At 46.6% G+C, this 27,586-nt stretch overlaps 1 protein-coding gene across 2 annotated transcripts in view; it reads left to right on the top strand.

Moving 5' to 3' along the window:
- Positions 1–27,586, top strand: part of GNAO1 (G protein subunit alpha o1) — a 139,983-nt gene that overhangs the window by 65,586 nt on the left and 46,811 nt on the right. The window lies entirely within an intron of this gene.

Genomic DNA, 27,586 nt, shown 5'->3' with positions numbered 1-27,586 from the left:
ACATTGAGGAATGCCCAGGAGACAGAGACAATATCAGTGTTCCTTGGCACACAGAGAAAATCAAAGGCATTTGTTTGTTATCTGAAATGTCGATCTGTGTTCCTTTCAGTGGTGGGCAGACATTTTTATAGTGTAGGTTCCTGGAAATACTCAGATGTCACTGTCAGGGCGTTCTAAGAGCAGTATTTATTTTCAGATGTACCTATAAAAACTGAGACTGAAGCACGGAAATATTTAGAGCCATTAAAAGATTATTAGGTTTTGAGTAGTGGTTTGCACTCTGTATGGCCCCAGAAAACCTAACATTTGCGGACCTGTTCCTCTTTCATTGAATAAGAATTCTATCACTGACTTGAGAAAGCCTTAGTGAGAGAGGAGCCTTTGCTCAAGAAATTGCCCAGCTTAGGAATTGCCCAGCAGAGATCAGACTGAAAAGACACCAACTGCATCTGGCCAGGGCATTGAGGAAACACCATCTCTCCAGCTGGAGTGAACATTTGGGAGCAGCTGGTTTGGATCTCTGCTTGGTATGTCAGAATTTAAACCATTAAGAGGCATCACTGCTGCTCATGCCGCTGTGTTACAGTACAGCCTTGCTCATGGGAATGGGATCTGCCAGTGTCACAGCATGTCCCAGTATCAGCCCCTTCCTGGGAGCTGGCAGGGGCCACACCTGAGAGCCAGGACAGCTCTCCAAGCAGAATCATCACCCTCCTGCCTGTCTTCTGTGTTGTGACAGTTGCTAGAGTTACATCTACTATCCTAACAGTGCCTTTAGAGGATCAGAGAATCACAGAATATCAGCTGGAAGGAACCCATAAAGCTCATCACATCCAATATCTTGCTCCTCACAGGACCACCTAAAACTAAATTATATTAATAGTCAAGCTCGATACATTTTTTAAAGTTTGGACCCTCATTAAACATTCCCACTTCTCTAGCCTTGTAACCAGAGACATACCCCAAAGGCAAATACTGATGGTAGAGGATTGTCTCTCCCTTTTCCACCTTTTCCTCTTTGGAGCCTATCTCAGGCCCGTGCTGGGAGAGGAACTGGGACCAGTACTGGATGCATTTGCTGGGAGGAGCTGCCAGCAGGTGACCTCAGCTGTGTCACTTCAGCTTCAGGCTGAGAGATCTGCCCCTCAAGAAAGCAGCAGAGACAGCCTGGGCTCCATCTCCTCTCCCTCCCTGGCAGAGGGCCATTTGCCACTCTGGGGTAGCTGCTGTCACCGGTGAAATGGGAGCATTTGCTGCCATCTCAAAGGGATGGGCATGTCCAGGTAGGCTGATTGGAGAGAGGGAAGCTTCAAAGTCCAGGGAGGCTGAGCTGATCTGACCTATGCTTCAGAATGACCAAAACCATTATCTTAAAACCCTTGGACAGCAAATGCTGCTGTTTTATTAAGAAGCCTGGCAATTGGAAGGTATTACCCCATTAAAGGAAGTATATCTCCTGCAAAAAAAAACAAACATTCCTGAGCAAGTAATGCCATTCTGCTAATGCTTACCTTCTCATTTGGTTCTGGGAAGCAAGAATGTTTATAATCTCACTGCTGAGAAACTTTATGTTATCCTGTACATTCTGCTCACTCTGGAAGCCTTATTAAGCATAGGAGAACAAGGATATTTCTTCTTTTTAATGACAATTTTTCTGATTGTCATTATTTAAGCAAAAACAGAGATTAAATAGCCCCCCCCACCCTTCTCCCTTCCCCCATCAAAGCCAAAACAATCTCACATAGGTCAGATAGGTTCATTGTGGTTTCTCCAATTAAAAAACTATCATCCATCAAGATTGTAATTATCCATCCATCAAGATTTTATCAGCCAAAAAGCTTGTAAAAATGAACACTCTTCTGTTATTTTTGAGGACACGCAGGCTGTTCCACAAGATCAGCTCATGCCCACTATTTCAGAATGCCTCTGCAAGAGATTGAAAAAAAGGAAAAAAGTGGTTAAAAAAAGCAATTCAGACATTAACAATGTCATGGCAACAGCAAATTAGAGCCTCAAAAGCAGAGCTCAGCTTGAGAAGGTTTAGGGAGTCACTGCACTGCAGGACTGAATGAAATATTCAGCACATAAAAGAGGTCCCCAAATGTTTTTTGTATTTGGGATAATGACACCAAGCTGACTGCTATTTATGTATACTTTTGCCTCACCATCGATTTTTTTTGCCACAAGAGATTTTAAAGTAGTGTATTTGTCAGGTAATCGTGGCTCTGTTCTGATTCTTGGGGAACTTTGGCATTTGCAAGTGTAATCATAAACATCAGCTTTTCCTCAAGCAGAAAGTTGTAGGAAAAATTGATAGGAGAAAAATTGAGCATTTGGGGAAAAGTTACGCAGCAAGAGATTTTTCTTGTTGAGTCAGATGATTTAATGTGAGGTGACAGCCTGACCCGTAACCAATGGTGAGGTATGCAATCTCACTTTCCCTGTTTTCACCTAATGCTCTGCATGTGTGCAAGGAGACAATAAACCTCTTCTGCTGTTTCTTTTCCCTCAACACCCTATGGCTTCTTCTCTAAGTTTTTTTCCCCATGAGGTCAATCATGTCAAGCTGTCCAAGTATCCAGTGACCATTCCCACCTCCCATAACCTTTGCTTTCCTGATCTTTACTCCAAGCTTCCTTTCTTGATTATATTAGCTACCCATGTCCAATACCAGTAACAGGATGAGATGTGAGGGGAAAAACCTGCATTGTAAAAAATGTGCTTTAGTTTTAATTTTGGTTTATGCCAGGCTGGCAGGGAAAGAAAAAGTCCAGCAGAGTATGCTCTGTACACTGAAGAAAACTCAGAAGCGAGACAGTACCCAATATTTATTTGTCGTGGGTTTGTATCTTTCTTTCTGCCTTTTGTCCTCCACATCTCTCCATTTTACCCTCCCTTTTGCCTTTGCTGTATTACTTTGGGAACTTGAAACGAGGTTTGAAGCACCTCAGGGATTTCTGTCCCTGTAAGTGGTCTCTCACAGAACACTCCATTTTGGTGCTCTACAGGGTGAATGCTGATGTGTCCAAACTCATCTGCCTGGTAATGGGTGGGAAAATCTCCAAGTATCTGAGGCTGTTGCAATATTTGCCCATTCAGTTGCCACATCATGAGAATTCTCCTGCCTTCAAAGATGCTGGGTATCTTTTAGCTAAGTCTCTACTTCCATTAGTCCTCTAAACTCGTGCAATTTACTCCACCAAACTCTTTCAAGTTATTTCTCACAGTGCTGGAATCTTAAGGTTTTGAATGCGACCTTAAAGTTACATTTTATGTAGTGCTTACCCAGGCATCCCAAGTCATAATGATGCCTTGTCGAGGCTGACCTAGAACAGAGGCCAGACAGAGTCAAAGAACAAAGCAGAGATTTATTAAAAGGCCTCAATGAATGCACCTTGGGCAGCACAAGAGCCCAGCCAGAGCTACACCGAAAATGAACCAAAATGCACGATTGGTCACGGGGTCTCACACTTTTAAAAGTTCTGGTGCATTTGCATTTTGGAGTTGGTTGTCCAATTACAGCTTTAGGTTATGAAGTCCCACCCTTCTTGTTTTTCTCTCTTCAGTCTACTATTGTTTATGCTCTTGGGCCTGAAATCTGGATTGGTTGTCCTTGGTCCCAAGCTAGAAAAGGAATTGTTTTGCCTAGCTACTCTGTGAAGAGAGCTCACCATCCCTTAATATGAAGCTCAGAACTACACACTAAAGCAGTACAGAATCTGAAAAATATAAAAGCTAAAAACTGAAGCATCAGTAGGGGTCAGGGTAGTTTGGAGCTGTGAACTTTCACAGTGTTTCAGTCCAAGTTCTGCATCCCAGTGACTCAGTACCTACAAGTAACAAGCCTCACAACCTTCACACACAGGCATTGAAAGAGAGCAGCCTACTAGACTTTAACAGTTACAAGCTTTTATGTCTTGCCAGCTGAGAACTTCTGACACCTGAATCCAAATCCACTGTCCTCTACATCACTGGAAGGGCTGGGAAGCACTTAGGGATGGATCAGTTGGTTCAGAGCTGGGTGGTAGCTTTAATGTGCAGTTAAGCTTCAGTGAGTGAAGAGGGCTTTCAGACTGTACCATGCCCGGAGTTAGGACACAGCAGAATGAAATCTGCTGCTCCTGCACACTCCTTGTGGCACTCACCACTGGCACACTGGGCTCCACCCTGGGTTTGTCTGATGGAGAGGGTTTGTGGCTGGATCTGACCAGTGGGTTGCTGAACAGCCTTAGGGTGGCAATTCAGCTTCACATTTCCAGAAAGTGAGCAGGGAAATAGCACATACACAAAGCAGGATCTGAATAGTATAATTAAGAGCAAAAACAAGTCACAAAGAGGTAAAAAAGGATCTGAATAGTATAATTAAGAGCAAAAGCAAGCTACAAAGAGATAAAAAAGGTCTTTAGAAGTCAGAGTTTCCAAGGGTCAAACTTCCAAGTTTATGGTACAGTTTGCTATTTTCTACTTCTTTCAGAACTTTTTAAAAAAGCAGTATAAGGGCTTAGATTTCACACTTCTTGGATTTCCCTCTCCTCTGTGGCTGAGCTTCTGACTGCTCTCAGTTGCAGGAACCCTAAAACCAGAAGTTCCTTCTACTCTGCTGCAACACCCAAGCAGTTGAGCCAGAGCCCAGAAAAGCCTTTGTTGTGAAGGTGATTGAGCTTATTTTTCTCCCAAAGAACAGTGTGTAAAACTTAGATTCTTAGTCTGAAAGCCATGACTTGGGTCCTTCTGTGCTCAGAGGACACAAAGCTGCCTCCAGACAAACAGGTGGCTGGAGAGGAGCAGTCAGGTTCCAGACAGAATTGACCAGGGGCAGATAACTTGGGTAACCCTTAACAAATGGGCAGTTTTCCCTCTCCAGATTTAGAGGTGACTGTTTTAGAGCACCTATTGCATTCAGTTAGAAGCTAAAAGGGGTTGAAGAGAAGGATGAGAGTGAAGGGAAAGAGAAGGCATCATCTGTATCTTGACAACTTTTAAGTTGGTTGTCTATCAACAGCTTCATCTTAAAGAGAATAACTCTGCTGTTGGGAGCTTCAGAGCCCCTCTGCACTCTGCTAATCTCCTGTTATTGCTTGTCAGAAGTCCCTTAAAGCAGAGTATGGATTTTCTAACAGAAGCCCTAAAGTGCTACATCTGAACATGATGTATCCTCTCTAGAGCATAGTGCTCTTGACTTATTGTAGACAACAACAGAGAGGTGCTTTCCTTCCATCTGCTCAGCCCTTCAGAATCCTGCTCTCCTCAGTCCCTCAGAGCAAGAGCCCCTTTGGTACAGCAGTCTGTCCATTTATGTGGCTCTGCTAACCAATATTGAGCAGATGAGAAGTACTGGCTGTGTAATCACCTGATAAAAAATTTCTCCACAGACTGGGCCCAAAACATTTGCCAGACCATCTCTATGCTGAGCCTTGCTGTAGCTGCTCCTGGTTGTGATTCAGGGTCTGCTCTGATGTGTGCTCGCCCACAAACACGATTCCTGGATCCCACACCTCTCTGTCCAACTTGCAGCTACTGGAAACATCTGTCAGTCTGTTAACACTTGTTCATCTGCCTTTCCCACTGCCATTCCCTCAGTGAGCCTGCAGGGCTCTGGGAGGTGGGTTCAGAGCTTTGGCTCTGTGTGAGGTGTGCTTGTGTGGAGCTGTGAGCGTGGCTGTGTGTGCCCATGGAAATCAGGAGTGCTCCCTGTGGATGTGCTGCCCACTGACCTTGGAGGGCTTATCTCTGCCAGGCTCCCCAGGAATGCATGAGGAATGAATGCTGCTTAGGCCATCACAGCAGTGTGTTCCCCTGACATTTTCCTGGAAAAGCATGGCTGCTGTGTGAACTGCATGGGGGAAGAGCTGGCTCTGGGCAAAGACACATCCCTGGTGCTGCCCAGAGTGTGATCATACACACATGACTCTGGAAAGTAATTTCCTTTCCCTCCACCACTTCTTCATCATTGCTTGCAAACCACCTACTTCTCCATAGCTTTACATACCTTTTGAAAATTCCTCTCTGGCTAGATTTTCATCAGCACATTTGAGAAAAACGGGCTGCCAATCTCACAGTCACCCCTCCTGTATCTCAGAGCTGCACAAACACCCTTTCTTTTCCTCCCAAGTGCCTGGTACCAGCAGTGACCAGGAAACCTGAGCAGCCCAAGAGCTCTCCTCACCCTACAGCGTGGCTGCCACCCTTTGAGGATGCTGCAAACTGTTAAACCACTACAGAGACCCTTCTCTTTGCCCATCTCACACTTGAAATGTAGTAGGTGGACCATGTTTTCTTCCCAGTAACACGTAGTTAACATCATCAATGTAATGCTGAAGGATGAAACCAGAGATTGCTTCCTTTCCCCACAGCAAAACCACCCAGTGCTGCTTGGGGGTGCTCACCATCGCAGTGACAGCACTTTTGCTACTGAAATGCTGTCAGCAAAACCTGCCTATTGGATCAGTTAGCACAGAATTCCTGGTCTTTACAGCAGTAGGAGCTATTAATAAGGAATTACCTACAGATTTCTGTGCCTGCAGATGAATGTGTTCACAGCTCTGTAAGCCTTTAACCTTGGCACAGTGGTTGGTTCTAGTGCGGAAATGACCACCAAGGGCAGCAGTGGCAAGTGGCCCTTGGCAGCTGGAGGTAGCCAGTCTCTTGGTCCTCTGTTACTGTTCAAGGATAAACTTTCCTTCATCTTGCTGTCTGACATAAACACACTCTAAATGATGGACAGGAAACTGATATTTTTGGACATTTTAATCATCAAAACAAATCAGAGCCATTTTTTTTCTGCACATCCAAGTGATTGAATTTTAAAACAACTCCCCTTTCCCGAGATGGAAGGAGCTGAGCTAATGCCAGCACATGTACTCTATCCAATTTTATTTATTTCCCTGGAAGTAATTTTCTGTCTAAAAATGCAGTTTTTTCAAAATCCATCATTTTCAGGGAAGGTGGTTCTGCAGGAGTATTTGACAGTGAAAAGCTGAACAGAACAGTTTGAATATCTTAATTTTTCCTACATAGCAATACAAATGCTTAGCTGATAAATGAAAGTGAGAGGAAAATTAAAATTTAAGGAAAAAATTTAAGAAAAAAAATTAAAATTTAAGGAAAAAACACAAAAGTATATTTTGCCATTGCTGTAGTGCAAACATTTGATACTGCTGAAGTTGAATACTATCTAAACAGGGCATGGGGAGAAACACCTGCCAAAATCTGTTGGCACATTTGTTTTGCAAAAACCAGTGTAAGTTCTTGTCATGGCACTGAGAAGAAACCCCAGCATCCAGCTGGCTCTGATGGACGCAGGATTGGCAAAGCCATACAAGACATCTCATGTCAAAAGAAAAAAAGAAAAAAAAGAATTAAGCCTGAATTAGTGTGAACATCATCTCTCCCTCCACACCTAAGCTGATGAGAGCGATGAGTGTTCACCTTTTTTGCAAGTGTTGAGTGCCGTTCCCTGAAGGGGCTGGTGGCACCCACGTAGGCAGGGTGAGAACAGCCCCTGCTCCCCTCCTCTGCAGGGGAGAGTCCTGGATGCAGCATGTGCTTGGCACTGCCTGTTCCTCCCAGGAAAGCAGATCCTTCAGCTGGCACCTGAGCCTCTCGGAGCCGTGCTTCCCACCCAGCATCTGTCTCCTGCCCCTGGCATGGGCACGCTCCAGCCTGCATCTCACACAGCCCTGCAGCCTGGGCTCGATGGAAGGAGGTACCACACAGACCCTGCAGGAGGGGGCTCGTGGGCTCTCATTCTCTTCCTCTCTATGTTAATGTGAGCAGAAGCAACCACCAAAGCCACTGAAGGCTCAAACTGGGAGGGAGAGGAAACAGGATCCCTCCATCTTTTTCAGGGTTGGAGATGCTCACCTTGAATTTGGGAGATAATGAACTAGAGGAGGAGGTGGAAGGTGACAGTGAACAGAAAAGAAACATACTTGAGAGAAAATATAGAATAATTAAACAAGGGCTGAAAGCAGGCATTTATTGTACTTCTGGAAATGCTTCCAAGCTTGAAAGCATCTGAAGTACAGGAAAAACTGAGTGTTGCTGTTATGGTCCCAGGAGAGAGGGGCACAGTTCTTAAAGTATGTGAACTTCAGAGAAATGCAGGCATCTGCTATGGCTATGAAGCCTATATATTTTTTTTTAATTGAAAGGATATTTTGAATTTTTCTTATTAGCTATTTAGTTTATTCTCCAGTCTAGTTAAAAGTCAGCTCATACTAAGGAATGGACCTCAAGAATAACTCAGTGGGAGAACAGTAATGAATCTCTGACATCAGTCTCTCCACTGGAAACATGGGACACAGTGCAGCTCACAGGGACCTCAGAGCAGGGGAGAAAACACCTGGTGGGGTTCAAGGCATCTCTGCCATGGGCACGTTGCTGCCCACCCTCTGCCCAGGTACCTGGAAGATTCCCTGAATGTTTCTTCCAGGAGGGAAAAGCCTGGCACTTCTCTTCTGCATGAAATGCTCCTGGTCCAGGGGCCCTCTGGGAGCGTGTGCCTGAGCAGAGACGTCAGTGACAGCTCTGTGAGCACAATTCCTGTGCATGGCTGGCGCACCATCTTTGGTCTCTGAGCATCTCTGTGATTTCTGCCGCTTCCTTTGACGATATAAATAATGTGGTCTATTCTTAGCTCCACAGCAGTATATTCAAATCTTTATCTGAATTCTGCAGAATTTTCCATTTCAGATGTTTGAGCTTCCAGAGGCAGACTGCTACTTATCCCATGCATGCCATTATTCCTTTGACACATGATCTGAAAATTCAATTATCAGACCAATTACTGATTTCACTGAAATTTACAAGGAAAACATTAAAGTTTGAGTAAAGTGAGAATTCCCACTAGACTGATCAGCAGAGAGACCAAAATTAAATTGTATTTTTAATAGCTTCATCCTGTTGCAATGCATGAGGAGTATCTGACTGTGAAAGCCCGTTGCCAGAAAACAAAATTCTGAACCCTGAACTCAGCAGAACTTTCAGCAGAATTCTGAAAGACATCTTTCACTCATCGTAAAAACCAGTTCATGCTGTTCAAGCACCAGAGCGGGGCCCGACCAGCAGTGTCAGAGGTGCCTTTCCAGCCAACAGCACTGGGAGTGAGCACTTCATATGAATTATCCATGCAGCTGAACCTAAGTAAAAATAAGATGGGGTCCTAACCTTTGCTGCTAGAAAGGGCTGAACAGCATCACATGGAGGAGCAAAACAACAAGAAAATAACTACTTCTTATTTGGAGCTGGATCAACAGCAAAATGATATGGCTTTGTCATGCCGTGGTAACCCGAGAGACCTGGGCTCTCCAGGCATCAGTCTTAGATGCCTTGCACCAGAACCAGGAGAACAATGGCCATGATGGACATCTCTGAAATGCTGCTGGGGGTTCTTGTTTGTGAGGCACATGCTCCCAAAGGACACTTTTGCAGGGTAGAAAGGCTTTTATCCCTTACAACTATCTATGAAATACACCCAGCTGTTATGGGCAGTTAAACATGTGCCCTCCAAAAGACTGGACTGGCATCTTTCAATACAACTCTTGCAACTTGCAGGTGTAAAAAAGCAAATTCATTTTAAACATTTGCTTGAGGAACAGATGAATCAGTAAAAAGTAAAGAACAGCGATGTAGATATCTACAGTTGCATCATCAATTAAATGACTGAAATCTGCTTAGAAACTCTGAGGTCTGCCAGCTGCTGGTTTACAAACTTAGGAAGGTGGAGTGCCTGAACAAGGTCTCTGTTTGGACCTTGTGCCTTCTCCACATTCTTGCACTACCCAGAACTGTGTTTCTTAACAGGTCTGAAGGTGAGGATTTGGGTGGGTTTGTGTACTGATGACACAAAACTGTTCAAAGAAAGTAGGGAATTTACTGAAGAGGGTGGAAATGTTTGAATTCAGTAGGAGACGTTAACGTCAGGGGAACACATGTCCTTCCACAACCGTGAAGCTTTTCCCATCTGCACTGTGGCACTCAGTGTCAGGGTACAGGGGCTCTCACTCCCCCAGTTTTCCCCACCTCCATGATAGCTCTCCATCTTTCAGCATGACAATGAGTAAGGAAAAGCACAGAAATGCCTTTTAACCTTCAGTCTCCATCAAATCAGAATTTCCTGATGATGCATAATGCATAAGCACTTAGTGTGTTCCTTGTGAGGAGGGGTTAATGAGTGAAATGAATTGTGTTGTGCCAAGGCCTAATTCCTTTGGAAAGCTCTTCTCCCCTTCCAGAGCCTCTGGATTTATCTTTCTTAAATAAACACACTTCAGAAATCTTTTGGAGTGTAAATAAGTCAGGGCAGCAGCAAGAAAGCAATTGCCAGTGAATAATTTGTAGAGCTGCTTGCAGCTGGCCCATACTCCTGGGGCCAGACCTGCTGGTTGGCAATGCCCTGCTTATACCTTGATGATCTTGGTACATAAGCTCCCTCATTTAAAGAGGTTTCCATGATCCCCACTCATTCTTTCCTCCACCCTCCCTCCCTTTTTGAGCTGTAATCGCCAAGACACCGTTGACTGCAAGCACTTCAAACAATAACCTTCTGAATGATTTAGCAATGCAGCTCCTTCAATAACAGGTTCCTCTTGGATGAAATACATTCATATTTATGTAGGACAGAGGTTTTGGAATGCTATTAAATTTACATGGTGAGCTGGCAGAACAGCTATCTTCATCTGATACGAAGAATGGAAAAACAGCCTCTTCACAGCAGCAGGGAAATATTTACGAACACACAAAATTCCTGCAGTGGGCATTACCCCAGCTGGGGAATGAGGACCATTCACATTAAAATGGAAAAGCTTGTGAGGCTATGAGTCCATCAGGCTGGTAGGAGCAGTAGGATGGGAAGTTTGGTGGGGTGTTACTTGTTTGACAAGGCCCTAATGGTGGAGCAGGCTTTGTACAGCTTCTCATAGAAATTAAGAAGAGAAAGAAAACTTGCTGGAGTGCAGTGAAAGCAGGTAAGATAGCACATCACACAAACTCTGGTTTGGTTTTGGATAGGCAGTGAAAGGTAGCATTGCCAAAGGTGAGGAGACAGCACTCCCATGGAGCAAGCAAAACTTTTTCCAGGGCACAGATGTCAGACAGAGAAGGGCACCAGCACCTGACACTGCAGCTCAGAAGGATGTTCCCTGGAAAACACCATTCCTTAGGAGTTTGTTATCCCTAATTTAGCAACATGCAGAGCTCACAGGTGAGTGTTGAAGGCAAGACTCACCATACCCACAACAATAAACAGAAACTGGGTTGACAAAATATTACCTGCTGTAGACCATGACCCCTTCAGCTAAGCCTCTAGAGAAAGCCACAGGCTCATGTCTTGGGCCCTCAGCAGGCATTAACTGCAGAGAGAGCCACACCATGCCTAGCCCAGCCAGACAACAGAGGGGGTTCCCCTGGAGCCAAAGAATGAGGCAGAACACAGATGAGATCTGCAGTGTGAAGATCATGGGTTGTGATGGAAGGGAATGTGGGCCCACGGGTGGCGTGTCCCAAACTTCACCTCCCATGTTGAGGCTGGGAGCAGAGCTGCTAGAAAGCTCCTCTGCCACTTTCACAGCACAGCAGGGCAAGGTCATCAGAGACTCACAGGTGCTGTGGATGAGTGATGTACAGGGTAGCCATGAGACAAGGTTCAGCATGAGCAGTCACAGGTCCATCAGGAGTGGCTTTGCTGACCCCTCTGTCATGTGGCACCAGCACCATTGCTGACATTGACCAGCCCCGTGTGTTTTTGCAGTGTCTGGGTTTGGGGAGTGTCTGGGTTTTGCAGTGTCTGGGTTTGGGGAGCACTGTGCTGCTCACCAGCTTGGCCCCATGACACTGCTCCCTGTCTCACGAGTGCTGTGCCAGCAGCATCACCAGCCTGGGATGGTTTGCAATGGCAGTGCTAAGGCTGCCCCCTCCTCCAGCAGCTCTGACCAAGCCAGGATCAGAGAACCCAAGGATAGATTGCTCAGGCAGGTTTTCCAGTGAGGGAGGAAAGCACCAAGGAAGGATGCAGGGCTGCTGAGCATACTGCATCCTTCTCCACCTCAGAGCTGTCCTGCTTCCCCCTTCAATGTGAGGGACCCCTTGTTGGCAGGGGAGATGTGACCCTGAGCAGCTGAGTGCCCATGACCTTTGAAGGGCCTGTGGCATTTTTTACAAGAGAGGCATTTACAGTGACTCTGTGGCCAACCTCCAAAGCGTACAGATTACTTTTTGTCTCCTTAAATATTCTTTGCGGTGTCCATCAGCCCTAGAAATGCCAAAAGCACTGGAGCAGCTCCAGCTGAAACAGATAACTTGGTGTTACTCATTTGGCAAAGCAGCATTTTCACCTCCCATCCTAAAGTGTTGTGCGTAGCAAGCAGGCTGTTCAATAATGTCTACGTTTAACTTCAGCAGAGGCTGCCCCCCAGTCATTGTCACAGTGGTGGCTCTGTGGTAAATAAGCAGTTGCAAGGAAGAAGTAGTATGGAAATGTATGATCCCTTTATAAAACTCACTGGGCTGTAGGTGGCAAATAACTTCAGCGATTCCCAAATGGCCTCAAAGCATAGCGACTGCAGAGGCAAATTAGTCATTTTATGCTCTAAATACTTAATGCCAGTGCTAAAAATGAAGAGATGGAAGAATGTTGTGGAGACGCAGATCAGGATGCGGCCAAAAACAAATCCCATCCTCATCTGGCATGGAGCAGCAGCAAAACCAACACAGCAGTGCGGGCTTGGCCCTGCCCAGACAGTTCTGTGAGCATCACTGACCGAGCAGCACTATGGAAGGGAAACCCATACCCTGTTTCAAATATTGATACTGAAAACCAACAGTCTCCTCCCATTTTTTACTGAGAAAATGTTTGAGTTGCAGAGTTCGAAACATAGGCCAAAAAGATGACTTCAAAGGTGCTGTCCACTGACAGGCCAAGGGACATGAAAGGCGCAGCGTGAGGCTTTTCTCCTTGTGTGGGAAATGAGGAGGGGAGAGATAGGAAGCTGGCACTGCAGAACAGAAGTTAAGAAAAAATAAAGCACTAACAAGTACAGGCTGTGGTGTGCCGTGAGAGGGATCAATGCAGCAGCTTTCCAATGCTCCAGGCTAACTGAGGCAGCAGTAATGTGGACCGGGAGCAGCAGAGCCCACAGCTCTCACCCCAGGACGGGCAGAACAGGAGCTGCTCAGAGCCCACCAGGCCAGCTGGTTGGTATTGTATCCACAGGCTTTGAGCTGGGAATGGAGCCTGGTACTTGGGCTCTTTTCCTCGTTTGATTAGCTCCTTTTCCTTTGGCAGCTGAAAAGACACTTGGCAGCACCAGGGCTTCACATCTTGTTGAGTTGAATAGGAGGGAGCAGGGTTTTGGCAGGGACAAAAGAACATACCACTGCTCCATCAATGGCCTCATTACTGAGTACTGTGGCTCACAAGGAGTGGCAAGGAGAGAAGGAGAGCTTGCTTCTGGTAGGCACACAAGGGTTGGAAATGCATTTCCAGCCTGACCTATTACTCTGAAGATGTCAGCTCAAAGGCAGGTTGAAAGCTTGACAGGTTTTATCTGTGGAGGAGATGTAAGCATGTATTGTCTATCTCTGGCTGAGGGTCTGGAAGCCAGCCTCAGTGTGTGTGTCTGTCGAGCCCAAGTCAATGAGCTAAGGCACCTGAAGCAGAAGGGTGGCACAGAAAATGAAGAGGCAGGCAGATTTTTAGGAGTGGGTTAGAGTGTCCTGACTGCTCAACAGATGCTTGTCACCTGATCATGTTAGGACCAAGGGTAACAGGTGTATTGTCCCCTCCTCAGTCCTCTTGAAAAACCAAAACATGAGACATTTGCCAGCAAATACTCCAAAAAGGTATAATCCAGCCACTCAGCTGGCTGTATTTTAGCTCTTATTCTACAAATTTATTATAGTATAAATCAATACTATTTATTCATTCAGACATAATGACAAGACTGTCCATGCAAATGCCATTAACAACCTGAGCAGATGCATTTTTAAAGACAACTGGGTGAGAATTTTTTATAACCCAATAATAATGTGTCTTGCAAAATCTATTTTCTCTATCATTATGTCCAAGCGATGGGATTTTCAGGAACATTCATTGTTCCCTGTTGCTAACAATTTACAGTCAAGCCCAGTGTGAATCAGGTTAGGTCAATACCAACCACCTTGGAAAATCCTAGCTCCTGTATTAATATTTTGAACTATTTTGACAACCAGTTGTACAGAGAGTACCACACAATTTATGTCATGGTTAAATGGGGGTGAGTGCCTTGAAAGTTGTCCAAGAGTATTTGCAAGTGAAAACTCAGCGTGATCTGCAGGAATCATTTCATGTAGAAGTGAAGTTCAGCCATGTAGGGACGAGAGTTATGGCAGTGGAAGGTGATCCAGGAACACAGCAAAGGAGTTTAGGATAGAAAATTAGTAAGTGCACAATACTCTCAGTGGATGCTTGCAAGAAGGATGATTTGGGGACAAGAAGGTAAAATAGCTGTGGTGGTTTTGCAAACACCCAAGTCCCATGCTCTCCCCGTTCCTAAATCAAGTCCCTACTGGTCCATCCTTGAGCCCCAGGAGCTCCTTGTTGCCCAGTTTTCCCCACTGAATGTCCCCTGGGAAGAGGGGGAGCAGAATGACTGGTCAGACTGTCGCCTGCTCCTCCAGCAGCCTGTGCCCTGCCCTGCAGGTACCCAGCTGCTCTCCAGGAGCCAGGGAGGGTGACACACCAGCACTGCCCATCGGGACAGTGGTGACAGGCCAGCTCCATTGCCCTGCAGGCAGGCTCCCCATGGCAGCCACCAGCTCTGGGCAGAGCTATAGGGACCAAATTCGAGCCTTGCTTCTCCAGGGCAATTTCGGAGGAATTCCCTGAAGTTAAGCTAAATTTAAAACCATTTCAAGGAGGAGGAGTGAGAAGCAAACCTCATAATCTCAGAACTTGCTCAGACAGAGGCTCTGCTCTGCACAGCAAGATGAATAATAAATAGCAGTCATCCATCCATCCATGTGCATGGATTGGCTCTGCCCACAGCAGACGGTGTGAAAAAAAAGTGTGAGGTGAGCATTTCCCATCAGCTCTCCCTCTGGGAACCTCTTGCCCACATGGTATTGATTGCGAGATGGAACAAAGAAAAAAACAATAATTAAATAAAATGTTTTGAGATCAGGCAAGACATCAATGGCTGAGTCGTTCATCATCCCAAAGAGTCTCTGAGGAAGGGAGAGGGAGAGCTTGAGCCCAAGGCTGACTCCAGCCCAGGACAGAGAGCAGCACTAACAAACCCTAATTCCTGCTGGCCACCCCAGGGAAATGCCCAGGCTCTCTCCTCCCCTCGCTGTGTCAGGAGCCCGTTTCAGGCATGCTGGAGCTCCATCGTGCTGCTGAGGAGCAGAGACCCAGCCTGGAGGAGCTCCTGAGCTCATGTTCCCAGGGCATCCGTGCCACCCCCTGGGACACAGAGGAAAAGCTCTGGCAGCTTAGCTGGCATCATGATGCTCAGCTTTCAGCACTCCCCTGGGACACAGGGGAGAGGAGAGACAGGAGCAGTGCATCTGCAGGCCTGGCACGGGGAGCCTCCCCCTCCCTGTCTGATACCAATCCCATAAATGATCCCGGGGGCATTTGACTGCAGCAGGCACTTACATAAGGGCAGCTTGCACATCAGAGCACCACGGTGGAGCCCCAGACCTGCCTGCCCTCATCAGGGGAGGATGGTGTCAGACAGGGGCCATGGCTGTCATGGGTGGGACGTGGGGGGCACAGGGGTCTGTGCTTTCCCCATGCCTGATGCTCCAAATCTGCTGTCAGGGCAGCTGGCTCACAAGGCTGTGACAGCAAAGCCATCCTCGCAGCCATAGTGAAAGGACTGACTACAGCTCGGACTGCACACAGATATTAACACACTGCTCATCTCTGGAAACCTTGGGAAATGGGTGAAAACATGTTTCTTTCCTGGAAGAGCTGAAGGGATGCTCTGGTGCTCTGGCACCTCCCGCCTGCTCACTGCCCTGGGCTGTGGAGGGAGGAGGCAGCTCTGGCAGTGGGAAACTGGGGTGACCAAAATCAATGGTGAGCTGTAGTCCTGGCTGGGGAGCTCCTGGGACCGGGGAAGTCTCTGCCTTGGACAATAGATTATTTTTAACTAGCTCCAATCTTCAAACACTGCAGCTTAAAAAAGGGGTAAAGAAAAGAATAGCTGATTTGTGCAAGCTCCCCTGCTCCCATTAAGTCTGTGGAAGTGGTGCTCTGCATTTCAATGGGGGCAGGACCGAGCTTCTCATGAGATAAATTGCACCCTGTCCCTTTGCATGCTCTGTGCAGCTACTCCTGGCTTGTTTAGCTTCGCTCTTTCCTGGCCCCCCCTACGAACACCCCTCCCTCTCTGAAACGCTCCCCAGCAGATTTTTTTGTTGTTGTTGTCATTTAGCTATTCATTTTCCATAGGCTGCCTTCATTCCCGTGGCCTTTTGCAGCTAGGAGACAAGATGTTGCCTTGGAAACAAAGCCCCTTAGATGTTTGGAGTCTCTGGGATTGCTCTGTCTGCTCCCGAGTACTTTTGGGTTATTTTTATTAACCACACAAAGATGCAGCAGGCTCGTAGCCAAGGCAGAAAGTAGCCCTGGGAGGTGGAGGGAAGGCAAGAGCCTTGCTGGCATCATTCACTCCTCTGGGGATGTTTTTTTGTGATGCACCATGGGCTGAATGCCTGCAAGAGAAATGGCATCTCCAGAGAGTGCTGCACAGGCAGGGCTGGGATGGCTGCAGGCAGGCAGAGCTGCAGTACTGCTGGGGAGGGGGGCTTGCCAGGAGAGAAAAAGCCAAAGCAACCAGGAGGGGAAAATAGAGAGCAGTTAGGAATTGCAGAATTTGGATTTATTGGGGCTTCTCACTTTCCAGCTAACTGGCTGTGCCATGGAGGGACCCACTGTGCACTCTGCTGCTGAGATGGACACGGTGACTACAGTCCTGGGATGCTTATTTTAGAACAAATCAAATTTCTAGACCCATTAGGTAGCTGTGAAAAGCTCCAAGTTTTTATTGTCAGTTCTGCTCTGTGCTGCTGGGAGTCCAGGGCAGCACAACCAGACCCTAAACCTGAGCTTTGCTCCCAGCTGGATGGCTGGAGGATACTGGTTACTTCTGCCCCAAATCTGTCTGTGGGAGAAGTCTGACCCATTCTGCAAAGGGGCTCTGGGAGGCAGTCAGTGACTGTTATCACATCCCATTATCCGCTGGCATCACTGCATGACACTGCCAAATCCCAGTCCCTCCATGGAGGACATTTTGGAGCAGGCTTTTTCTTCTTTTTCTGCAAAGATGTAAAAAAAAGGAGACAAAACAAAAACAGATTAAAAGAAGCTCCCTAATCCCTGGATGGTAGTCGAAATATTTCCAATCTAGCCAAAGTATTCCAGAAAAAAGTGAATATATACAATTTACCAAGAAATACCCTGTACAGTGTTCAGCTCGTGCCTTGCTGCTCATGCCAGCACAGTCCTGTACAGGCACCAGGGAGGGTTCCTGCAGCAGCTGCAGGACTTGCAGCCCCAGGGGGGTGGCACAAAGACAGAGGGAGCACAGAGGGAAGGAAGGAATGCACTGAAATGTGAGAGGCAGAGGGTGAGGAGTGGCAGTGTCACCCCCCAGAGATGAACACCAACAGCTCACAGTGACAGAGAGCTCGACCATGGTGCTGAGAGGGTGCAGCCATTTCCATGCTTGGCTACAGGCACTGGGGCCATCCCCACTGTTCTGTGGGGTTCAGGTGACCTGTAATGGCAGCAAAGGGTTTTAGGGGGGGATCCACCCTCTATCTATGTGTGTAAGCCTTTGTATCACACAGGCTTACACACAACAGAGCAATGCCATTGTTTTGTGGCATTTTCCACCATAGCTGTGCTTCACAGATGCCCAGGCCAGTAAGATGCTCTCAGATTTTCTTATCCCTTCTGATGCATCCTCACCAGAGCAAGGAAGCCTGTCTCACCCTCACAAGTGTCATAAATGCTGGGTGCTTTTTTCCCATTGTTGCTGATTTTTCTTGTCGTTACTACATGATGCCATGGTTACAGAGATGTAGGACTAATCCAGTGACAGCAGTTTATGAGCTTTTTTTGGTTTTGATATTTTTTGATGCTATATTTGTGCCAGAAGAATAAATAATAAATATACACAACAGCATCAAAGATTTCTTCCAGCCCCCCAGCCTATTTCTGCCTACCCTTGTTAAGCTGTTAGAAAGGTAGTTCTCTGCCAGCCACTTGTCTTATGAACTATCTTGTCATCTAACAATGCACCTGAGGTCCCATTTATCCATTTCCTCTGAAAAGAGAAGTTAATAAAAATAAAGTTCCTCTTAATATCCCTGAGAACAGCTTCTCCTGGAACAGCAGCGCTCACACTCAACCCAACAAGTTCCTTCCCCTCTGTCTTCCTTCCTTTTCCCTCTTCTTCTTCTCCCACCCTCCCCCTATCAAAGGGTTGGGGAAATTTCTTGATGCTCTTGTAAGGAAAATATAGGACGTTTTTTCTCTGCAGCAACCTGAAACAATGTGTAAGCAAATCTGTGAGTGTGTGACGTGCCTCAGCTCCGGTGAGGAGGAACTTGCTGGAGGTTACTCTCTGTAATCCCTGCTGATCAAAGGAAGAACTCCTCCAAGCCTGTTACAAGCACCCAAGTCTTGATTTTGCTGGAAATACAGCAGCACAGGGGAGATTTAACTAAAAATCTGTCTTTCATCTGCTCTGAACTCTGTGGCTCCTTTTAAACAGCTGCAGACTCCTTGACCAGTCACTGCTCAACCTCAGCCCCATCAGAGGCAGCTCCCACTCACAGCAGAACCTCAGCCAAAGGCTCCTCTATCCCCACCTCTGCTCCTCCCTGCAGAGAAGGGTTCACAGTCACCTGGAAATTAAGAGGGAGAGAAGCTAAACAAGGATTTTGTAGTAGTAAGAAGTCATAGGCAGAATTTTGCTAACCAGTCACTCGGTGAATGGCATCTTGTTCCAGTCTATCCCCTTCACAATGTTAATATCACAGAATCCTAGGATGGTTTAGGTTGGAAGAGACCTTGAAGATCATCTTATTCCAACCTCCCTGCCGTGGGCAGGGACACCTCCCAGTCGATCATGTTGCCTAAAGTCCCAGTCAACCTGCCTTGAACACTTTCAGGGACGGGGCATCCACGGCTTCTCTGGGCAATCTGTACCTCATCAGCCTCACAGGGAAGAATTTTTTCTAATTTCTAATCTAAACCTGCCATGTGTCTGTGTGAAGTCTTTCCTCCTTGTCTGGGTTGCCCTGCATCTCCATCACTGGTTCTGTTGCAGCCAGAGACCAAAAAGCCAGAAGTTACCACACCAGCTTGGGTATTTGCTTTGGGAACTGCTGCAAACCCCTTCATTGCCAGGAAAACTCAGCAGTGAGCATCTTGTGGGGCATTTGGTGAAAGAGCATGGAACCAAAAACCAGAAAATTTGAGGTGGTGACAGCTGAAATTAGAACAGAAAATAAGCTGAGAATGAAGGAGTCCTGATGAGAAAGTTCTTGTTCTACTTATTAATAGAACTGGACAGAAATGCTTGATGGAATGGCTAAAAATAGTCTGAAATAAACCAAAATAATTTGTAAAATCTGGTCAAAATCTACAAATCCAGTTAAAATATATGACTCCAGTCAAATTCTACATGTAGTCATGGACAAGAGGAAATTATGTGAGAAATTTTCAAGAGGATTTTGCATTCATGAAAGGACAAAGTAATTTGTTTTAATTTTCCCAACTTTCATTCAACCCCAAAATTTTTGTTTTAAATTTGACATACTTCTAAAAAGTAATACTGAGCACCTAAATAACTCAAAATATTTTGAAAGGACTTAAGGCAAGTGCTTTGCCTGGATGTGAAATTAAATTTTTCAGAGGATTTTGGGTTCGCAGGAGAATCCACGTTTCATCCAAGCTGATTTTTAACACCACCTAATTTTTCAGTTCTGCTGCCAAGTGGAAGAATCAGTATTCTTTGGCTGCTGTGATGATTAATGTCACATCAGCAATGCAAGAAATAATTTGAGACCCCCCCCACATCAGGCACAAAGCTTGAGTATGCACAGCAAATCTACTGACTGCTCTGTCAGTGGAGGGCAGTACAAAATCCCTACCCAGATATGACAGTTGTGGGTTACAGAAGAAATTATGGGTTTATGAGAAGAAAAGAGGCAACAGGGAGATGGAATTTAACAGGATTGGGGTGAAGGGAGGGATTTTCCCACTCCCTGTTTTCCTTTAGGTGTATATCTTCAACAGAGATCACCAAGTAAAAAAAGGACCATAAAACAAAACAGGGCTCTTTCTGGTTGAAACATCATCTCTTTCTTCAGGGACAGATGAATGCAACCCACAGGCTTAGTCCCTCATCACAGAGGCACTGGTAAATCTGTGAGATTAATTGTAGAGTGGAGACTAGCACCCACTGCTCAGCATCAAGCTCTGAGCATTAAACTAATTACCAGGTTCCAGCACTGCACAACTTCCCAGCAGGAAGGCACTGCCCTATAAACCATCATACACAAGTGGCATTTAGCCAGAGATGTTAAAAAAAATCTTTCTCCCAGGAATGCACTCACCACAGGAGCTGGTTTCCCTTTCTGCTCCAAAGACAAAGCCTGTTTTCCCCCTTTGTGATGGGAAAGCTTGGGATGAAGCTGTGTCCCCTCTGCCCTGCTGCTTTTAACAGAGTCACCCAGAGAGATGTTGGTGGGGAAAACCTTAGGGACATTTCAGGAGTGGGAGAGGTACAGCCTAAACCCATCAGGAATTCCCAAACCCAGAGTGGGTTCCCAGAGAATCACCACCACTCCCACTCTGTTCAGCCTCAGCCATCCGCATTGCAATGAATGGAAAATATCCAATTTATTTTACAAATGCCAGGAGCCAGTGCAGCTCCCCCACCTGTGCTCCCACTGTGGCATCTCAGGCATTTCCCTGCCGTTTACTGCAGCACAAATACTCCAGAGCTGTTACATTTTATGGACTTCTACCCAGCAGAGGATATTAGGGAGAGGAGAAGGGCAGTAAGCTGCAAGGATTTTGCTCTCTCATCTTTCCATGTTTCCAGCCTGCTCCTCAGCACTGCGGCAGAGCTGTTCCCTGCAGAGCATGAAGCCATGCGGCTAATGTTCCCCATCTGTGACTCTCTGTCTCATCCCCTCCCTGGTGGGCAGTGCTGTCTGTGCCTGCATGGCCTCAAAGTCCTCAGTGAGGGAAGACATTTGGGCTTTCAGGTCCTGTACCCAGACCCTTTGCTCAGTGCTTGTAGGGCAGAGGGCCCATTGAAGCATCCTGTTCTTGGAGAGATGCTGGGGGAGCCTGCAGTGGCTCTGGACTCTTGGGATGCCCTCTTCTTGAAATAGAGGGGACTGGGATGGACAGAGTGCTGTTTTCTTTCCTGCCTTTGCAGCTAGTGGGTCAGGACCTATTTTCAGACCATCTAACACATGCTTTCTGCCTTCCCCATTCTTGCTTGGAAAAATCAGGTCAGCTACCCACCACGTTTGTCTCGCCCAGCTCTGGAGCTACTCTGAGCTCCTCAAGAAGAGGGGAGGACCCTGCATTTCCTAGAAAAAAGCAAACTCAGGAAATAACTTGTCCTAGCAGGTTGAGTTCTGTGTTGTTGGGTTGTGGGTTTTTCCCCCAGTAGTGAATGAACCACTATTTTCTACAGCATGTGGAGCTATAGGAATTCTTACTATGGTGGTGGGCAGCTGGCAGCCCAAGAGCTGAGTCTAGTCCATGCCTTATCCAGTCTCTGCATTGCCAGACAGTCATCAGTCCAAGCAAACCAGGAATATTATTTTATATGTGTTGAAGAGGGTTATACCCACATAAGGGCTGCCAAATTTTATTTGGTCAACTGCAGTATCATCCAGAATGGGAATGAAGGTAGTACTGAACACAAAGCAGTTGGCCTGCTGTAAGAATTATCGTGATCTGCAATATCAGTCCTGCTCAATATCTGCCCAAACAGGAAGCAGCAGACAGAAAAAAAACAGCTATAACAAGGTTTCAGGCTAGAGCTCCTAGACCACTTCCCAGACACACAGAGCTGTTTGGCCAAGACAGTCAGAGGTGGTGGTGCCATCTTGGCTCCAGGAGGATGTGAAAACCAGGGCTGTGCTAACTGCCAGCACAAGCTCATGAGAAGATCTGGATGTCACTGTGGCTGCCTGGTTGTGTTTTCTGTACACAAGTCTGTCTGCTCCCAGACAGACAGCAGCCTTTTGGCATTGTATCCAAATCAGCCAACTTTTTAGTGAGAGGTTTGCACGAGGGTGGATGGCTACTGTGACTCTGTGGAAAGCCAGCCATCTCTAACTTAGCGTTTTAGGCTTAGCTTTGCTGTGTGATGCAGACTGCTAGAGAGCACTATACTGAGCTTTTGGGTAAACCCCTTTCTCAGACCACTGGGGTCTCTGTCCAGAGTTTTGCATTTCCACCTCCAGCTAACGAGAGTGAAGAGGGGAAGTTTGGGTGCCCACCTCATGGTAATCTCCAAAGGGATGGATATTAATGAGCCGCTGGATAGATTTTTACCTGCTCAGTGCCTTCCAGGATCTCTCAGCAAGCCAAATGCCAAGCCGAGGTGGGAGGCCTCAATTAAATGTTCTGAGGGTGGATGGACGGGTGCAGGAGGAAAGCTGTCTCTCCCACGATGCACAGCAGCTGCTTAATGCCAGACAGACTTCCACAGATTGAGAGGTCAGCTCTGAAACACAGATGTGTGAGAAAGAGAGGGAGAGTGAGGGGGAGAGTCATACATGTAGCTATTTATTCAGTGTCTACAAAAATTTCTATGGACTTGGAGCTGGGCCCTGGATGTTTCTGGAAAAGACATATTCACCAGCCATGCTTTGTTTCTAGGATTTAATCAGGCTGAAACTCTGTGAAAATCACTGGCTTTTGCTGCAATGCAACCACTCTTTGGTTGGAAGTGGGATCCGTATTTCTGAGACAGTCTGTAAGGAGAAGGGGGAGGTTTTCAGTTTATGAGATGTTCTGCCATGAAGTTACAGGACATCATTTCTCACTGGAGCAGCAGAGGCACACAGTGCTGTGCCCTGAGGTCAGGATCTGATCCCCCACAAGGCTTCCCTTCCAAGGATGTCCTTTTTGGATGCTGGATGGTCTCTAGACATCAGTTTGATTATCACCAGGTTCATCACTCATGATGGCCACTACTATTTCCACAAGATTTCTTGCTGATGACTGGTACTGTGCTGATTTGCCTCGTACCCCCAGCCAAACTGAAGTGCTTACAGTGCTCATCTTTTCCCCCACTGCATGGATTTTCTGAAATGTTCTGAGAAGCAGCTCCTGGTACAACCGGCCACCAAATGAAATTGCCCCAGGGTTAATCTTTGAGACAGGATAAGTGACAAGTATCATTAATCAGAGCAAATAATAGCCAAAAAAAATTGATATTTACTGGGATTTAGTTCACCAAAAGGAAAGGACATTACAGTGTGGCCCACCAGCTGATACCTCCATTGGCTGTAACACAGCACAGCTCTGTAAGGTTTAGCAGATTTGTATCACATAGCTTCACACAAGGTTTTGCCTCTCCCTTAAAATGCCCCTTCCAGAAAACTATTCCTTTTGGAAAAAAATTTAAAATAGAAAGTCTCCTAGTGAGTGTCCAGGCAACTTCAAAGGATCAGAGCTAGGATTTGCCCTGGGATAGTCAGACATGGGTACCTGGGTCCTTCTCCATTCTGACTCTACAGAATGGAGAGCAGCAGCAGCTTTGCTGGTGTCTTTGTGGGCACCAGTCATGAGTGGTGGTGAGGAACAAGTAATTAGGGGTGGTCTGTATCAGGGTGATGGAAAATAACCTGCTAGCAGAGACAAACACCACTGCCAGTAGTGTCAGACTGCAGGGAGGGGCCCCTGTCCCTTCCAGCCAGGTAACACATTAATTGGGCTGTGTGGCTGCTGCAAGTCACAAGTTTGTATGCTGAGCACAGGCTGTGAGCTTGGTGACAGTGACATATGGGAGACAATTAAATAGCTGCAGTTGTATCCAGGTTAGGGAGAGAACAGATCCCCTTTTGAACTGCATTTGTGGTGCACAGGTATGCCCACAACCTGGGCTTAGGAATGACACATGCCAACTGCCCACTGTGTTTACAAGCCTCTTGTTCACATCTCCCTGTGGATTTCAGACTCTGCCCTGGCCTTGCAGAGCCCTCTCCATTCCCCAACCAGAATGGAGGTCTGTTCTTTAGTAAAGCCTTTTTTGGTCTCTTGGCTTGATGTCTAAATGCTGGATGTCTAATTTCACTTTACCAGTCTCTAAGCTCAGCTGTCTCCCCAGGCCATGCCCAGCCAGATTTAATTCTCCTGCTGTAGCTGGATGGAATCAGCACTCAGGACTGACACAAAGTGTCAAACCCCACTCTCCATCCACTCTCCATAATGAGCTGCCCAAAGGCTTTCAGCTCAGGTGTTAGGGTTTCACCTGCTATAGGAAGTGCAAGCCACTGGGGAGTGGCAGCAGGACGTGTCAGAATGCTGCAGAGACTGGCTGGGATGCTCGTGCTGGGCAAGAACAGCACAAAGGAGACCAGCCTGACCTCTTACCCTCCTCCCAGATGTTTTGTTCCAAGACAGAAGACAGAGCAGCTGGGAATGGCAGAGGCAGCAGTGGTGGAATGAGCCCTGCACCATTTTGTAGCTCCTTCCAGCAATGCCAGGGACCGAGCTTTGCCTATTTTTAGCTCCCGAGGTAGCTGAAATACCACCGTGGTGTTCATTAACAGCAGCCCTGTCAGGTGAGAACTGCCAGGCAGGGGAATGGGGGGCTGGTTTGCCTGTTTTGTTTTGCTTTATTTAATTGCTGGCTGCAGCACAGAGGCAGAGCGTGGCAGGAGGCTCAGCTCCTCTCACCTCGGGAGAAGCAGGAGCAGCACACCCAGGGGAGGCAGGCAGGGAAAAGTCAATCAGGCAGTATTTAAAAATCTACCTGCTGGGCCCAGGGGGAGTTGGAGATTTTAATGTCATTCCCAGCTTGAGACACAGCCTGGAGAGTGAGAAAAGAAAGGGGTATCTTCTCTTCTTGGATCCTTAATTGCTCGTTAAATCATCTAACAAATGCCTGAACTCCTGGATGGCCCCATGCTCCTTGACAGAGGGACTTCAGCCTTGGCAGGGGGAAGGGGTATTTTTAAAAGTACTCATTGCACCTGCTTTTTCTGGATCTGTAAAACCAGGAGTTCAGTGGTTCACTCTGCAAAATAAAACTAAGTCTGGAATATTGTTGCTACTGTTCAGCAGAAGCAATAAACTTTCCTTTGAGAGCTTCCCCTGTTTCAGCCTGCTGACTCTGTCTGCCCTGCAGGCAGGTGTCCGTGCTGTGGGAGCAGAGCCTCTCCTGTCCCCAAAAGGGACCTCCAGTTACTGCAGAGGAGCATGTACCAAAATAATCCCCTGCCCTACGTGCTCAGCCCCACTTCTGTCCCAACAGACTCACCGATAACCACAGCCAGAAATGTCTGTGCCTGGGCACTCCCATTGTGCCTTGTCATTGCTGTTCATCTCTGTCTTCTGCTCAAACCCCCCTGTGCTGGGTTTTACTCACAGGGAGCTGCCACCAGTCCAGTAGTTAAAAAGGTGATGCAGCTATTTCCCAGCACAGAAAATATGATGGCTGTGCCATTGCCTCTGATGTTTTGCAAAGAGCAGCCTGCAGTTAAATCTACAAAACTCAGAAGAAGCCCAGACCATGCCCATGACAGCTGGAGAGCTTCAAATGTACTTTGCCATCGCAGACAGATGGACAGACTTATACCTGTAACCCCCTCCAGCAGTCAGGATAACATACAAAGATATTCTCCTACCTGACTGGAAGCATGGATGCTTTTCCTGCATCCCCACACACAAATACTGGGGCCAAGGCAGACCGCAGCCATTAGCAGGTTTTATGTCATTTAGAGTCTGTGAAAAGAGCAGAACTGCTGCTCCAGCAGGGCAGGCAAACCATACAGATGATTTATGAATATTCACTCAGCTCACAAAGCACTCCAGGGCAGAAAACAAGCTTTTGAAATTACCTGAACTCTTCAAGGTTCTTCGTTTGTCTTGGCTTTGAGGTGTGAGTCACCAATATTTTTTCTCCAAAATGAGCAGAGTCTGTACAGAGGGCTGGGAGGATTCCTGGGCACTAAAATATGAAGTAAAGTGCCCTGTGAGAAAGATTTTATGTTCATAAAGCCTTCAAAGCATAGAGTCCACCCCATTAAGTTTTATGGGACACAATACTGAGACATACAGTACTGAGACTTCTTCAGCCCATAAAGGCTGGATGTTGAGGGCACCTGAGGCTCTTTCATTGAGCACTAAAATCTCCAGCAGCTTCAGTCTCCAGTGCTTTCAGTTCGGTGCCCTGCAATTTTTCCACAGTTTCAGTGTTCAGCAAAGAGGTTGCAGAGTTTTGATCCTGACCATGCAGACCCTGCCATACATTCATCATTCCCATCCATACAATAAGGTTATTGTGGTGCTCCTCAGTGATGGCACTTCTGATTGTCCCCAGCAAAGCATGAGCAGAGCCTGCAATCCCCTCTCGAGGTTTGTGTTTCTGGCTTAGATCAAACACCCTGGAAGGCAAAGATTTCCACCTGCATTTGGCCAAGAATGGGTTCAGTCTAGCACACAGGAGACAAGAGGGTAAAACAAGAAATCTTCACAAGTTTGCTGCACACACACAAGGAACAAGAGCTCCTCTTTTCCAATTAATTATAGCAATAATAACTGGGTTTGTTTCAGCTAGTAGAAATTTGAGATTTTCAAAGCAATGAAAGAAAAACTCTGCAGATTAGTGCACATCCCAAGGGTTTCAGGAGTCTGTGGGTGCTGTAGGAGTTTACTTATTGCTGAGCAAGCAGATGGGGTCATGAATTTGGGTGTCCTTCTTCACAGACAAGCGAGGCATCAGCCACTGTGGACTATTACAGGAAGGCTGAACTCAGCTATTCCAAGGCTGTCTAGACATTCCCATCCTGAATCTGAGACATCTTCCAGACCCAAGCTGTGTCAGAGCACTATCCTCCAGGAAACATTGCTGTCCCAGTGAATCTCATTTTCTCTCACCAAAAAAGATTCTGTCTGAGAATGGCCAGCTGGCCCTGCCCTCACTGCCATGCTCTGTAACCGTGGGAGATTCCTCTCCCTCTGAGTAACACAGCACCACAGCCAGCCAAGGTGGTCTGCATTAACATGAATTAGCCCTCCTAGCAGGGGCTCATAGCAAAAAACCAAGAATTTAGGAAAAGCAATAAACCAGCATCTGGAAAAAATTGTTTCTGGAGTCTTTCTGTTGTTCTTTCTGATACAAAGCCCCCACTTCAGCAAGTTTCCATTTTCAGTTAAAGCAAGGTGTTGTTGCTAACAATTTTAAATATCCTTGTACATGTATGAATTCCTGTCTGTTCCCATGAAATTCCACACGTGCAGTGCAGACTGCTTTGTCTGTTGATTAGAAATACTTGTTGATATGAGGTGGATTGCACAAGCAATCTTTTTCCTTGTGATTTCCTTCCTCCA

This window comes from Zonotrichia albicollis, chromosome 13 (genome assembly GCF_047830755.1).
Source record: "Zonotrichia albicollis isolate bZonAlb1 chromosome 13, bZonAlb1.hap1, whole genome shotgun sequence".
Taxonomy (NCBI): domain Eukaryota; kingdom Metazoa; phylum Chordata; class Aves; order Passeriformes; family Passerellidae; genus Zonotrichia; species Zonotrichia albicollis.
The sequence above is the reverse complement of the archived record's forward strand: the minus strand, read 5'-3'. Positions and strand labels throughout refer to the sequence as shown.